Consider the following 16,800-nt stretch of genomic DNA (forward strand, 5'->3'; position numbering starts at 1 on the left):
TGCTTCCATGTTGTCATTCTAAGTAGGCCAGTTCAACACTCAGCCCGCTCATTGAGGATGGAGGGAAAGAAATGCAGCAGGCTCAGTTGGTGGAGTTTGCGACTCTTGATCTCAAGGTAGTGAGTTCGGGCACCACATTGGGTGTAGAGATTATTTAAAAATAAAATCTTAAAAAGAAAAATGCAGCTCAGATGAATTGGTTTTCAGAAACCCCATAGCAGTCCCAACAGCAAGGGACAGAGAGAGGGACTGGGCATGAAGGAGAAAGGGTAGCACTGGCATAATGAGAGAATCAGAGACGGTGTAGGAGGTAGACATGTGGTGGAGAGCCACAGAGAAGGAGAGCAGACAGCATGTCCACGCATAATGTCAAGCAGTGGGGATCCAATCGAGAGCCGCCTAGACTCAATCCCTGTCAGGACACGCAGCACTGGCCAAGGCTGGCCCTGGGAAAACACAGGTGAGGAGGCACTGGGTGCGGCGAGGCAGATTCCCATAGGAATCAGGTCAAGGGGGCTAAGTGGGAATTGAGTGAGAATCCCCCTCTTGGTTGAGGCCACCTGCCCAGCAAGACTGCCCAGAAAAGGCCTGCCATGGAGAAGTGAGGGTGGGCCTTCCTTCACCATCTGTGCAACTCTGCCTTTCAATTCCCAGAATTCACAGACTGTCTGCCTCTTGTCAGGTCACTGGGGAGCATCCTGTCGGTCACCACAGAACTTCTGGATGGTGAGACAGCCTGAGATCCACCAGGATGGGCTGGGGAGAACCAGGGAGAGCCCGGCAGGTGAAGAGTCTTGGGGTGGGGGCAGATGGGAGCCTCTCAACAGTGAAGGATGGCTAACAGTCCCACGTGGCAAGCCCCATGTTTCCATATTGTGCAATGGTTTAAAAAAAGATGCTCTGAGAGTTTTTATAGTGGGGAAAAACTTTATGATATGATATTAAGACTTAGGTCAAGAAATAAAAATTGTATTATAGTCACACAAGTTTACACATAAACAGTTATATTAAGGCTACTTATTACTGTGAATTATCTTCTTTTCTTTACATTTGAGCCATTCATTCATTCATTCATTCATTCATTATTGTGTATCTATTAGGTACGAGGTTCTGGGGACAAAAGAACCCCCCCTCCCAGGCCCTCAAGGAGCTCCCATCTTTCTGGGAAAGATAGGAAAGATGACAGGTGATTATAATAAAGTTGGTCCGCCACTGACAGGTGTAAGAGGAGGATGCGTTCTTTTAGATTTATAAAAAAACCCAGGTGCTTCCTTTTGCCAAACTCCATTTCCTACTTTGCACTTGAGGGTGCTCCTCCCAGTTCTGCCATCTGACTGCGGTCACCTTGGGCCGGATGGGCCGAAGGTTTGGGCATCCATCCTTGGGCTAAGAGGAAGGCCCCATCATCCATGCAAACAGCACACGTGGCGGCGAATCCAGAGCCTTCTTCCCAGAGCGCTGCGTGGGCCGCGGGGCCGTGCACACAAGCGGCGAGCGGCAGCCAGAGACCCGGCTGCTGAGGAGCCCACAGGTGCAGAGTGACGAGCAGATGCTCCAAAGTCGGGTCCTGTTCCCACTCATTGTCCCCCTTACGTTGTGCCGAACTGAGCTCAGCTGCGCGGGGCAGGACAGTCCAGGGGCAGGGCCACCCACAGACACGTTCCTGTTCCTCCTCCCGTAGGGACAGCCTCTGTGTTTTGCCCAACCCCCTGCGTTGACAGGACTAACTATACAAATGTTGTTTTCAAAGGGCTTATTATTCCTGGTAATTATGCTAATAATAGTGACAGCCATCGAGTTTGGAGCACACCCTATGTGTTAGGGTCAGAGATACAGGTTTTCTGCTCAGGATCACGTTTTATTTAAATCACAATCCCAAGAGCCAAGGATACCATTATCCCAATTCAACAGATGAGCAAACTCAGATTAATTCACTTGCCCGAAGACACAGAGTTAATAGGTGGTAGAGCTGGGTTTTGAACTTGAGTCTGATGCCATAACTAGTGGGTTTAACTCACCTTCTATGTCAATGCCAGACTAAGTCCTTTATGAGTTAAATAGTCACCAAGGACACCTCCACTCCTTGCTGTTCCCTCTGCCCTCTGCCGGTATCCACAGAACTCCCTCCAGCTTTCTGTCTGGAGTGGCATCTCTTCCTCCATCTTTCCTTATCCCTTCCTCTGCTTGCTTGCTTGTTTGCTTGCTTGATTTTGGAGCATTCTTTTATTGAGATATGACTGACATATAACACTGTGTTAGTTTCAGGTGTACACATAATGGTGCGATACCCGTATATATTGCAAAATGGTCAGAGCAGAAAGTCTGGTTAACATCCGTCACCAGACATAGTTACAAATTCTTTTTCTTGTGATGAGAAAATTTAAGATCTACTCTCTTAGCAACTTTCCAATATCCAATGTTTTGAGAACTATAGTCACCAGGCTGAACATTCCCCACGACTTCTCTATTTTATAACTAAAAGTTTGTGCCTTTTGACCACCTTCACACATTTCTGCTTTATTTTTGTCCAAAGAACTTACCTTTCCTGACATCATATCATATGTCTCTTATTTGTGTATTATCAATCTCCCCATTAGACTAAGAAGTCCTCAGGGGTGGGGACTTTGTTTTGTTTACTGCTGAATCTCTGACACCTAGAAGAAAGTCTGGTCCAAAGAAGATATTCCAAAAAGATTTGTTGAATGATTGAATAGATTTCATGCTAATTAAGATTATGCAAAATTGAAAGGGTACCATGTAACATATTAATAAATACTCACCTTGTTGGGGGGGGCCTGGATGGCTCAGTTCGTTAAGCATCTCCTTCAGCTCAGGACATAATCTCAGCATCCTGGGATCCTGGGATTGAACCCCAAGTCTGGCTCCCTGCTCAGTGGAGAGTCTGCTTCTCCCTCTGCTTCTCTCTCTCTCTTTCTCAAATAAATAAGTAAAATCTTTAAAAAAAAAAAAAGACTCACTTTGTTGGCAAAATTTGAAGTGATTCAAATGTTTCCAAATTTTAAGAATTCATCAAGAGTCACTGGACTTCAAAGCTGGCAGGGCAGGGACATGATAAGCCCTGTTTCTGCTGTTAACTTTGGTTAAAAGAAAAACCTCTGTTTCTGTACTCCTAACACTCTGACACTAAATGTATGTGTTTTTCCACACCAAGTAATTTTCCAATTATTAGAGGATACTGACCGGGTGTCTTACAATCTAACTCAATTCTGGCTCTAACTGCCCAGTGAGCCCAGACCCCACAGGCTGAGGGCTCGATCCTACAAGACTGCCTCCCAACTTCAGCCACCCATCACAAGTAAGGTGTCCCCAGATTCCACAACTTCTGTCCAACTTGGCTGCAAATCAAAAGCTCCCATAACAACCCCCTGCGGCCCCCTCAGGTTCACTCATTTGTTAGAACAGCTCACAGAACCCAGACAAACAGTTTAATTGCTATTACTAATTTATTATAAAGGATTCAGCTTGGGAGTGGCCAGATGGAAGAGATGCATCAGGCAAGGTGTGTGGGAGTGGGCGCCGAGCTTCCACATGCTCTCCAGGTGTGCCACCCTCCCGGCACCACCCCCCTGTCACCTACCTGGAAGCTCTCCAACCTGTTCAGTTAGTCTTTGTGAAGGCTTCATTACACAGATCGCATTGCAGCCACTGGTGATTGAAGTCAATCTCCAGCCTCTCTTCTCTCTCCAGAAATCGAAGGGTGAGGCTGAAATTTCCAACCCTTTAATCATTCATAGTTGGTTCTTTGCAACCAGCCCCCCTCCTCCTGGAGTCTTGACAGGAACAGAAACCCAGGTGTGGTTGTGAGGGGCTTGGTTATAAATAACAAAAGAAGCTCCTCTTGCTCCTATCTTTCGGGAAATTCCAAGGGCCTAAGAAACTCTGTGCCAAGAACCTGAGAGGAAAAATTATATTCATTTATTGTATTCTGTTAGGAGCTCTGTGCCAGGGACAGGGACAAAGATCCAATATACATTTTTTATAATGTACAGTGTCACAACAGTGGCACCATTTTAGCTGTAAACTGGGTTTGGGTTTGGTATCTCCTGAGCCAGGCTGATCATAAACACTGCAAATCCTGTGAGTGATTTTGATGACTAGAGTGCTCTTATTTTATCATTTGCTAACATTATAATTTAAAGTATTTTTGGTGCCTATAAAAATGTCATCCAAGTATTCACTATGTGCAGGTGGTGAAAAATTTGCCTGAAATTCATTAACTTCGGAGCAGAAGTTAAATGTGACAAAACATGCTGTAGATAAGTCCAAACTGCACCGTCAATTCCCCATCCTGTTAATTTAGGAGAGAGAACATTGCAAAAATATTAAAAAGCCAACAATTGAGAAGATTTAAAGCAACTCTCAGCCAAAAAAAATAAATAAATAAACGATAATAGTTAAAAACATGTGCTTTAAGAAGTCGCTGGTTTCCTGCTTTGTATGTATTTCTGTGGCCACACAGATCTTAAATTATTCGAGTCAAAAGTCACTTTCTGCTTGACCCGTGGCCACCCCTTACTACAAGGTCCTAAGTCTTGCCTTGTCTGCAGCTCTCCACCTAGAGTTACTCAGAGCCTCACTTCTCCACTCAGGGGAGGGGGTTTGCTGCAGGGGCGCAGAGCCCACAGAGCCGGGTCTGTCCAGCCAGGAGGGTGCTCCATCCCCTGTGGGCGGACCCCAAACGGCCATGGGCAGCCCTTTAGCTTGACTCCTCACCTTGATTGCAAGAGCTTGCATCAGGTCCCCAGACTGACAGGCTTCTCATGCCGAGGCCTTTGCCTTGGCAAATAAATGACTGCCCTATGCAAGGAAACCAGCCATGGGGGCCGACTAATGAGTGAGCAGACCAACAAAGGAAGAAATTCCTTTGTTCTGAAACTGCCTTTCACCAACTCATGGTAACTTTAGCTTCTTCTCTTGAACACAGAAGAGTCAACTAAGATGTAACAGAAGCTACGGGGTGCTAACTCCTCACACCACCCGGGGCCTTGGCACAGCTCTGCTTTGAAGAGACCAGAGTCCTGTTTGCAGCCTTGAGGTGGATCAGTCCCACCCGGCCCCCTAGATCTCACTTGACCCTACCCATAGTGCCTGGGCTTATGTCCCCTGACCTAAGCTCCCCCAGCTCCTGCTCATCTCAAGCCTGTGTATTTATCTATTTATCGTGCCTCTGAACTGTCCTTTCTTTCTTGTTTTTTTTTTTTTTAGGATTTTATTTATTTATTCATGAGAAACACAGAGGGAGAGGCAGAGACACAGACAGAGAGAGAAGCAGGCTCCATGCAGGAAGCCCAATGTGGGACTCGATCCCAGGACCCTGGGATCACGCCCTGAACCGAAGGCAGATGCTAAACCACTGAGCCACCCAGGCATAGCTAGAACTCTCCTTTCATTGTAAAGTCCCCTACATCCTCAATCTCATCAAGGAAAGCTACATTTACTTCCTGGCCCCTGAGCCCATTGTTCTTCCCCTCTAAGTCCCGCTGTGACTGGGCAAGTCTCATCCACCCCCAGCTGGTGCATCCAGCAGGCTGGTCCCAGAGCTCCCTCCCTCCCCTGCTCCCCTGCATCTCAGCCACTGGCTTCTCTCCATATACCTAGGAGCTTGTACCTGCATCATTCCAAACTTTGAACTCTGCTTAGTTAGCAATTTTTGGAAGCTTTAAACACTTCTTCCAGCAAAAGGCACCACACTTGCTCTTTGACAGCATCAAGCTAGCCAGTCTTTCTGTGCTCTTCCCAGTGACCCTTCCTTCCTGGGTGAGCCAGACTTACACCAGTACTGCCAACGCCATGCTCCCCATCCTTGCAAACCTCCCCAGCCAAAGAAAGACATGGTGGGCTCTCTGTGCCATATTCTCCTAATCTCTCTCTCTCTCTCTCTCTCTCTCTCTCTCTCACACACACACACACACACACACACACACACAGACACACACACACACACACACAGAGGCTGCTTAAACTATCAGAGAATGTTCTCCAGGCAAGAGTTTGGTGCCACTACAAATCTATGGCCCACAGCCCCAAACAATCTCAAGCGCTGCTGGCAGTTCTTCTCTGGGTCACCAACCACTTTTTGAATTCTCGCAAAAGTTATTTCTCACCTTCTCTAATCTCCCTGTGAGCACCTTCCCACCACCTGCCCCCACTCTTCACCTCTGATTCCTTTTCTGCACTTGCCTGGATCCCAGCACCCCAACTCTTCCTCCTCCAACATGGTAGAATCCCTGCTGCCGCCCACCTCAATACCCCCACTTGCACTTCTGATCCCTCCCCGCTCATTCTTAAAATGCTGGGGTGGCTGAATAATGGCCCCCGAAGATAGCAAGTCCTGATCCCTGGAAATTGTAAACATGACCTAGCTGGAAGAAGATCTTTGCAGAAGTGATTACGGTTAAGGATTCTGAGAGGAGGAGATTACTCTGGAGTACCTGGTGAACAGTAAATGTCATCATGTGTCCTTAAGAGACAGGCCAACAGGAGTTCACAGAAGAGGAGGCCATGTGACCGGGGTGGTGGAGTTTGGAGATACCTGACCCCAAGCCAAGGGACACCTGGAGTTTCCAGGAACTAGAAGAGACAAAAACCAGATTCTCCTCTAGAGCCTTCAGAGGGAGCATGGCCCCACCAACATCTTGATTCAGACTTCTAGCTTCCAGACCTGGGAGAGAATACACTTTTTTGTGGTTTTAAAGCCTCCCGTTTGTGGTAATTTGCCCCAACAGCCAGAGTGCAGGGTGCTGGAGAAGGCCAGGTACGCGGCTGGAGTAGGAAATCAGGACACTGGGACATGGGGGCAAGGGCCAGCAGGACACGTGGGATGTGAGGAAGGAGGGAGGCTCTGTCTGCACTGAGCATGTACCATATTGGGGTCCAGCCCTGGAGTGCAAACATGAACAAGACCCAGGCATGCTGACCAGCACCCCAGTTGGGGTCCAGTTGGGGTCCAGCCCTGGAGTGCAAACATGAACAAGACCCAGGCATGCTGACCAGCACCCCCACAGCCTGGGGCACGATCCCTGTGCGTGGAAGCAAACAGGGAGGGATCACAGGTGCCTAATAGGGATCTCTAAGGACAAAGGCATTTGACAGGTGTTTGGGCTTTCCGGGACTGCCAGAAGTGTCCCTCTCGGCAAGCAAGAGCCTCTTCTCCATAGCTTCTCTGGAAAGCAGGAAAAAGAACAGAATGAAAACAGAGGCATAGGCAGAGAGAGAAGCAGGCTCCCTGCGGGAAGCCCGATGCAGGACCCAATCCCAGGACCCTGGGATCACAACCTGAGCCAAATGCAGATGCTCAACCACTGAGCCACCCAGGCATCCCGGCATTTTTGCCTTTATCCTGAGAGTTCCTTTCAAAATTAAGGAAGAATTTCAGCTTTATACAAACTCCAGGGAGTTGAGTCAGTCTGATCAACATCAGTACGCACCAGCCACTTTCAATATGAACATTTAACTGTAGGCAGTGCCCTTAATGATGTGTCATAAACATGTTGGGGGAGAGGAGCATAACTTCACACACTATATTTAGGAAGCTGATGGATGTTGGAGGTAGTGCTCCTAACATCTATTCAAAGAAGGAGTTGTCGCAGCCCCATCTAAGATTATACCACAGGCTGACCATCCTGGAAGCAAGTGCTGGAACCTCCTATCTGTCATTTCATGCCCCACCTTGGGTCCCAGGTGTGACACATGACCTGTGGAGAAGAAACTAGTTCTGTGTGCTGGGAAAAACACAGAAGGAACACGATGGAATGTTCTACTTAATTGGCCTATGAACCCTCACAACCTGTTTTTCTGCCCTTTTCTGTTTTATAGGCTTCTGTCAAAACTCTCTCCTGCTGTCACCACCCACAGCCCTCAGGCCCAGACATGCCTTCTAACATTTACACCACCCTGTTTGTACAGGTCCTGGCACACTGGTCTTGGCTCATCCAAAACAAAAGCCAAAACAGGTTCTTGTTGTTCTATGTCAGCCTGAGGAGTTTAGGTACTTCATCTATGAATTCAAGACAGAGAATAAAGCCTAGGGCTAGCTGTTAACCTGCCAAATAATTTCTAACTATAGAAAAGAGGAATGTAGACTTTCTCTTCTCTAGTAACTCCACCCTGGAAATATGATTGACAGCAAGAGGAGAGGTGGAGAGAGAAAGTGACATAGTGAAAGGGAATCTAGGGCCTTGGGTAGAGGTGAGATCTTGAAATCGTGTCTGAGGAATCAGAAAGATAATATACATTTACTCTTTTGTTTCCCAAAGATCATTTACTGAACTGTTATGAACTCCTGACCATGAAGACCAAAGTACATAAGACCTGACTGAAGTAGTGCATTTGGGGGGGTTTTGGCTCTAAATTAGATTTAAGGTGTATAACAATTACTTACCCTAGACTGTGATCCCCACTGTCAACATGAGGATCACATGAACTTTAAATGAGCCTCACCCATGCTTATACACATTGTGGTTAGTTCTTTGTGCATCCAAGTTTATAGCTTGTTCATTCATTCAACAAACATTTCTGAGCACTTAATATGGATTAGGTAGATGAATAACGCAGTCAGTGTCCTTAAAGAGCTTATAAGGCTATGATAATGTGAAACCAATTCTATTATTACAGATGTAATGTTATGCGGGCAAGGAGTGAAGTGTTCAGGGGCTCCAGCCCTTCGGTCACAGTGCTCCAGAGAGATGGGACCAATAAGAGATTCTATATATCATGGTAGCAATGGGTAGATAGAGATGTAGATAGAGATAGATAGGTTGGTTATAAGACATCGGCTCATGTGTGATTATGGAGGCTGAGAGGTACCCGGATCTACAGTGGACAAGGTGGAGAGCGGACAGTATAGTTTCCCGTCTGAGTCTGAGTCCAAAGGCAGAAGACCAATGACCCATCTCTAAGACAGGCAGAGAGACCAAATTCTCCCTCTCTCAGCCTCTTTGTCTATTTAGGCCTTTGATGGATTGGATGAGGACTACCACACTGAGAGGGCAATGCACTTTATTCAACCCTCTGATTCGCATGTTAATCTCATCCTCAAAGTCCCTCAGTAATGCTCAGAATGATGCTTAACCTAATATCTGGGCATCCCATGGCCCAGTCAAGTTGACAAATCAAATTAACCATCTTGCAAATTAACCATCTTGCATCTATAGCCTAGAGCCTATAAAGCTAACAGAGGGGCAGCTAGAGGAACAGGAAGAAATGAATAGAAGGAGGTAGGGGGGAAGCTACAGGGAGCGAGCACTTCAACAAGGAAGGAGTGGTCAACAGGGATGGAGTCTTAAAGAAGGCAAGACGTAGGGACAGAGATGGACACTGGGTTGGTGTAAGGTTATTGGCGGAGAGGCGATAGGGGATGGGGTGGAATGCAGATTACAGCAGGTTGAGGAGGAAAAAGAAAGGAAGTGGACACAGAGAACCCAGACGAAGTCTTCTAGAAGCTTGGTGGTAAGAGAAGAAAAAAGAGGAGGTGGAGGGGAGTGGGCTCTAGAAGAGGATTTAGTTTCTGGTTCTTTTTCATGAGAGACTTGTGCATATTTCCTTGTGATGGGAAGGACCTTTGGGGAGGGAGAGGCTGAAGACAGCGGCAGGAGGACAGTCTCTTGGACAGGTAAGCCCTACACAGGCAGAGCTGCCTCTTCCTTTCTCACTAGTCAGAAAGGGGGAAGGCTAGGGAGAAGCAGAGGAGAAGTTGTGAGGTTTGATGGTGGGAGCCCAAGGACCCTCCCACGTGACCCACTGCCATTGCCCTCATGTTCTGTGTGCCATGGAGGCTGTGGTCTAACCGGTGCCACTTCCATCAGGCCAGCGACATAGCCTCTCTCTGCCTGATTCCCCATCTGAACCACGGGATAATGATACCAACCTCAGAGGGTTGCCGTGAGGTTTCATTAAAACCCTGCATTTAAGCACGTTCAGTAAATGTTTGCTACTGTGCCTAGCAATTATTACCATTAGCACTATTATTAGCATAGCTATCTTTAGTTGCAAGAATCAATTATCAAGTCTATTCTCTTGGTCTCCCTGAGTTTTCTTTTTTAGTTTTTAGAAACAAAAAACGCAGGTCAAATCTTTCTGTGGTGCCATCCCTGAGCCTAGAGGATCGGTGGGCAGCGCTACCCTCTCGCGCCGGGAGCAGCACGCTGAATCGCACGTGTGCAGTACTCACAGAAGACAGGACACTTGCTGGCTATGTGGACAGCTGAGCACATCTGGAAGGTTTTCACTCATGAAGCGCACACACCCATGTGGTCTGCCGACACTCGCACACAGAAGGGAGCTGAGACACGCCAGATGGGCCCCATCCCAGCCCCGCGGGTAAATCCAGATTCTAGAGGCCATCCCCACCTCCTCTGCCTGGGAGCCTGAGAGGGCTCCGTTCCCGCCCACAGGCTGGGCCCCTCCGAGGCCCGCTCACATCCCAAATGCCATCCCGTCCCAAGCCGTCCAGAACAGAGGCACAGACAATGAGGCCTGAGTCACTGCACTGTCATAAGGGCCTTCTCATCGTCAAATATCCTCTTCTAACAATACGGCCAATAACTGCATCACAGCGTGGAGACAAGAGATGGGAGCCTAGGAAGTTGAATCCCAAAGCCTGGCACTTCCCCTAAATCATATCTCAGCCGAACATCTACAAAGCCCAAACAGTTTTGACCTTCTAGGAAAGTGTCAGTGTGGAGTGGAGGCCTATGTTCCCAACCCAGTGACAAGAACTTCCTCCCTCTGGCCAGCGTATCTTCAAAGATTCCCTAAGATTCCAGCTTTGATGCAGTTTCCGCACAGGAGCCCTGCAGGCATCTTTTCAGTATCCTTCATTGCCTTTGAGGTCCCTCAGGGTGGCTTTCTTTCTTTTTTCTTTTAAAGATTTTATTTATTTATTCATGAGAGACACACACAGAGAGAGAAACACGGACAGAGGGAGAAGCTGGCTCCCTGCAGGGAGCCCGATGTGGGACTCGATCCCAGGACCCCGGGATCATGCCCTGAGCTGAAGGCAGATGTTCAATCGCTGAGCCACCCAGATGCCCGTCAGGGTGGCTTTCTAAAATGGCCCAACCCAGCAGCATTTGGGGATGTTCTCCTGCCGTTATGCTCTGGCAAAAGGGAAGCAGGCCTGTCTAGGAAGGATTTCTCTTGGTTAGCATGAGTTCTGAGTCACATTCTGAGGAGGCAGAGGGGGAACAAAATTTCTTCATTGCAGATCGTTTCTGAGAGACTCCATTCTAGAGAGAGTGACCATGCCTCTCAGCTGATCCAAGACAGTCCCAAGTTTACGGCTGTTGTTCCGGTGCGCGTATTACCAGAACTCCTTATCATTCTCAAAAGTGTCCTGCTCTGGCAACAACTTTAGAGAGTTATCCTCAGGCCAGGTGATGGCTGTGACACCTTTGGGCTTCTCGAGCCCCCAGAGCAATTGGCAGTTGGTTTATTCTTAGTTTTCCTCTCTGGTTGAAGCCTAATGAAGATCTTGTCAGTTTGAGGAGAAAGAATAAGAAACATTTGGCAGCACACTCCTCACCTCATGTCACCCTGAGAGCCCCCAGCTAGTTTCGAGCAGTATCTCCTGGTCATCAGCCTTCTTGGTTCTTAGGAGCAGAGAACTGCCCCAGAGCAAGAAATGTCCATGTCAGGGGTTTCCAGATTTTGAGGAGAGAGAGAAGGGTCAGAGGGAATGGAAGCCTTAGTCTCCTGCTCTCTCTGGCTAACTGGCCAAAGGCTTCCTGGCCACCACAGGACCCCAGAGAGCAGCTCAGGCCTTTCGAAGGATGAGAGATTTTGTCTTGGGTCCATTGAGCAGTGACCAGGAAACTCAAAGAGGAGAGCCAGAGTGGGCCCAGTGCCTGCCTACAGTAGGTACTTAATAAGTATTTGTTGACTGGAGTGAGGAGGTGGCTCTTACCCATGGTGTGTGTGTGTGTGTGTGTGTGTGTGTGTGTGTGTGTGTTTAGGGTGACTGGGCTTGTTGTTGGACTTTCCACTCCCTCCCCACCCCAACCCCACCCCTAGCTGCTGCTGCAGTGGCCACTCCACTTCTCTGCTTCTCGGGAGGAAGCCATAGGGAACGAACGATAAGGGTGACAGGACACCCAGGGGGAGAGCAGTGGAGCTGAGCTTTCAACCCACAGCTGACGAACGGGCTCACCAGAATGCACCAGAATGAAAGCCTAGGGACCACAAAGGCAGCCTTCACAGTGTGCCGGCCTCGGTCCCAGCATCCCAAGCAAAGGAGGCATCCCGGCCTGAATCCTAGACAAGGCCACCGAGCGCATCCAGTGTATGCGAAGGAAAAACCACACACACCAGCAAGACATTGATGACCTCAAGCAGCAGACGGCGCCTCTGGAGCAGCAAGCCCGGGCCCTGGAGAAGGTGAGGCAGAGGGGCAGGCCAACTGCCCCTCCTCAGACAGCAGCCCCCATGCCAATGGCAGCACCATCTCCTTCGTTGGCGGAGGCTGGGAGCCCGAAGAGCCCCAATGCAGGAAGAAGCTCAGGGTGGAGACCAGCTAAGCTCCGTGGGGCCACTCAGCAGCACCAACTGTGCATCTCCTCCATCGTCTCATCTGCCTTTCAGTTCATCCCTAGAGCCCTCGCAAACATTTAAGAGACTATTTTTCCTTTCCCCTTTTTTCTTTTTTTATTTTCTTTTTTTTCTTTTTTCTTTTTTTTATTTATGATAGTCTCACACACACACACACACACACACACACACAGAGATTGAGAGAGAGAGAGAGACAGAGGCAGAGACACAGGCAGAGGGAGAAGCAGGCCCCATGCACCGGGAGCGGGACGTGGGATTGGATCCCGGGTCCCCAGGATCATGCCCTGGGCCAAAGGCAGGCGCCAAACCGCTGCACCACACAGGGATCCCTTTTTCTTTTTTTTAATTTTATTTTTACGGAGAATCTCTTGGACAACAGCTCACATTCTCCTTCCCCATTTCCACAATTTTTTAAGCCAGTTCCCTTCAGGGATTCCCTGTCCCCACCAGCAATGTTTAAAACAAAACACCTCAACTTGGCAGCTTTTTCTGCAGAGGGCAGACCGCCCACCGGCCCTCTGAGCACATGCTGTACTGACCAGCCACCAGCGTCTCCAGCCCTGCTGGACACAGGCCCGGAGGACTCCCGCTTCCCAGGCCCTGCCCCCAGGGCCACCCTCACCTCTGTTACATTGACTTTATGAATCTATGGATTGCTCCACGTTAAGAAGATGACTGGTTTGGAGTCAGAATTAATCCCCCTTCTTTTTGAGGAATTTTTTTTTCTAAAAGGCTATTTGCCATTCCATTCGAAAAACCAGATCCTTTAAGAAGTCTGTGGTATAAAAACAAGAGGGGACAGATTTGCAGCACAGAGTCTTTGGCCTGTTTCATGCCTGCCTGTCTCAGCCAGCGTTAGGAAGGGCTGTGTGACACTCGTGCGGTACTTGTGGGAGACCGTGCAGCAGTGAAGTGGTAGCTGCCCAGGGGTGGTAGGGGTGGGACAAGGAGGGAGGATCGGGTCTGGGAGAGGTTTTGTACTGGGGGCCAGTGATGACGATGTTTTGATACTATTTCCTGCTACTGAAATTTGAACCTGAGTGAATTGTCCTCATTTCTGATGATACCAGTATTGCAGAGCAACAGATTCAGAAAGTAATGATCAAATCTTCCTTTCTTTTCCGTGTACATTTCTAAGAGATAGAGCCAACTAATTTCGTATATAAATACTAAGAGCAATTTACCCAGCACTAAACCCACACCCCAGTGTAGACCCTTCCCCACCCTCGCCCCACTCCTGTTCCAACTGCCTTGGACCTCATTCCCATTGTGTGATCCAGCCCTGGTGCTGGCTACAGTCAGCAGGTCACAGGGAAGGGCTTTTTGTGTTTAGGCCATATTTCTTTGTCTTTTTCCTACTCCATTCCTGGCCTCTGCTGATTCTAGTGTGTACTCTCTAGTCTCAGTCTGTGTTTGATTCCATTCCATGGAAATAAAAAGTATGTTGTCCACACTGCACAGGATTTGTCTTGCAAGTTGAGGTTTTCCCCTTCACTCTAAGACTATAAATAAAAACTTCTTTTATCCTTAAAAAAGAGTATTTATTGACTGGATAAGTACATACATGATGAAGAGAATGACAAATTCACAAATATCTGGAGTTCTATCCTGAGCTGGCAGGAAGTCCATCCTCACACATACCTGAGATATGATAATACCTGAGAGTATTATCTCACCCACTGGCCACAAATCCCCCTGGAGCTGTGGGGTGAGCATGTGGAGACGCCACATATGCACACAGCTGAGTTTCCCATGCTCTGATCTGCAGTCTAGCAGGTGTTCTGATGGGAAGTGGCTGTCCTTAAAGCTCTGCATCTTCTCCTCTGCCTCATTCCAGTCCTCCCGAGGCAGTGAACTGAAGATCCCCCAATGTCCCTGAGCACAGAGGGGCTGGGTGGTTCACTGGGGAGCAGCCTTATTTTTCTCTCTCCAGCCCTCTTCAGTTTTCTTTTAGCAACTTCACTTTGTCTTGGGCTCTCTTCTTCCCAAGGTCCTGGAGGCAACAAGGTTAGAAGCACAAAATAGACTTTAATGCAAAAAAGCATTAGCAGAGGTAATTAGGGTCATTTCCTAGTGATAAAAGAACATTTGGACAATTTCCCATTTGCGGCTATTGTTCAGTGTAGTTGGCAATGCATAATGTTCTTATAAATGTTCTTGAACCTCCAAATTGTTTTGAATATGATCAATTCCTGAGAAGATATAACAATTTTACATACCTAATAACATATAGCTTCAAAATAGAAAGCAAAAGAACCCCAACAGAACTCAAATGATAAATAGACAAATCCACAAACATAGTGGGAGGTTTTGACATGCTTCTCTCAGGAATTAACAAACAGATAAAACTTAACAAGGCTATAGACTTGGAACAACCCAATTCATCTTTCTGGAAAACAGTTTGGTATTAACTTTAAGATTCTGGATATGTGAACCCAGAATTTCCAACTCTAGGTACACATGCAGAGAAAGCCGGGCACATGTGCACCATGACTCACAGCCAAAGATATTCATCACAGCGTGGTCCATTGCCAACAGCCCTGTACAACAGCCAATTTCCCATCTACAGTCAAATGGATAAATAATCATGGCATAGTCATATGAGAGAATCATATACCTCAGTGAAAATCAATGAACAAACATAACGGTATAGATGAGGCTCAAAGAACAATGTTGAGGGAAAAGGGGCAAGATAAAAGAACACATCAAGTATGATTTTATTCCCATGCCATTTAAAAACAACTGAAGCTAGAATTTATTCTTTAAGATACACACATCAGTGATCACACTATAGAGGAAAGTAAAGAGATGTTACCACAAGGTAGGACTATCGTTCCTCTGGGTAGAGTGGTAGGGGTTACCCAGGGGGATCTCAGGTGCAGGATCTGTCCTACTTCTTGACTAAGCAGTGATTACCCAGGTGTTCTCTTTAGGATTCTTCATTAAACCATACCTATGCCTTTATGCAAGTATATGTATGTTGGTTGTATTCATTCACCAATAAAAGTAATGTTTCAAAAACTTAAGAAAGGCACCCCCTCGGATCTCTCCTGGCCAGAGAAAAGTTCTGCTCTCTTTCTCTGCCCCCTTCACTCTTTGCTCTTCCTCCCACCTTCAGCCTCCTCCCACATGAGTCCTCCTCCCTTCCCCCAGGGGGCCTAGGTACAGCAGGCTACAGGTCTGGCTGGGAAGGCCTCTGGCTCTGGCTTCTTCCCAGCATGCTGGCCTTTGCTGGGATGCCTCCCAGGAAGATTCAGGTGTGGGCCTGGAGGGAGTGTCCACTCGGCCTGTTTTGATTCTGGGCCCTAGGCTGCCTCCAGCCCTCCACAGGGCCAACACTGGCTTATTAGGGGCCACATTAGGCTCACTGTCACAAAGAACCCATATTTGTCTTCACCTCCCCGTGTTGGGCCCGTCAAAAGGAGGAATTGGGGTGTTAGTGTGGAATTCCTAGGTGCAAGATCTTCAGTCCCTTGCCTCATCTGTTTCCAAAGGCCAGTACCTAGGGGTGGAGGCAAAAATGGCAAAAAATTAAGGCCAGGCCTGTAGGGTAAAATCTCTGAACCAGGCTCTTTCCATTCCTCTGCCAGAGAGAGCTAATCCTCAACAGTGACCTGATGCCTGGACATTTCCAGTCCATACTGGGGTCCCAGCCAGGTCCCAAGGCTGCCAGGAACCTCTTTCTCTCCCATCAGATTGCTGACACCTATATATAAAATAGATTCCCATAAACAGACATTTTTCAAAAGCTTTAAAACCACAGACAGTCTACCTAAAGCCTGAGAAATGTAAGCCTTGCGCTTATTTTTCCTCTGACATGGGAACCCTGCCGAGTAGCATTCCCCAACAGCGACTGCCAAAAATGGGCAAGATCAGCCCCCACGGGCACCGGGCCATCTCCCTGATACTCTGCAGGCCCTACCACAGGCCCCTAGAGCCACCCCCACACACACACCCGCCCATCAAGTCTGCTGCAAAGACAAACAAAAAGCAGACTCTGGGCTTCCTGACTGGGCCCTCCCCACTAGAGGGAGAAGAAAACCGGAAGAGCAGAAGACAATGAGGAAACAGCTCCTAAAGGCAGGCCAACTGCTTCAGACGGTGAAGGCAGTCAAGTTCTGCCCGGTCATCTCACAGCCAGAAACCAAGCTGTCTCTCTGCTAACTCACAGGAAGCTCCACATCCGGCGTGGAGGACTCTGGGAGGCCTGCGGGGCCACCTCCCGGCCCCTTCCCG

At 48.1% G+C, this 16,800-nt stretch overlaps 1 pseudogene; it reads left to right on the plus strand.

The window, feature by feature from the left end:
- Nucleotides 1-353: 353 nt before the first annotated feature.
- LOC112918522 (protein max-like) lies at nt 354-12,533 on the plus strand (annotated as a pseudogene).
- Nucleotides 12,534-16,800: the final 4,267 nt, after the last annotated feature.

The sequence above is a fragment of the Vulpes vulpes genome, chromosome 9 (genome assembly GCF_048418805.1).
Source record: "Vulpes vulpes isolate BD-2025 chromosome 9, VulVul3, whole genome shotgun sequence".
Taxonomy (NCBI): domain Eukaryota; kingdom Metazoa; phylum Chordata; class Mammalia; order Carnivora; family Canidae; genus Vulpes; species Vulpes vulpes.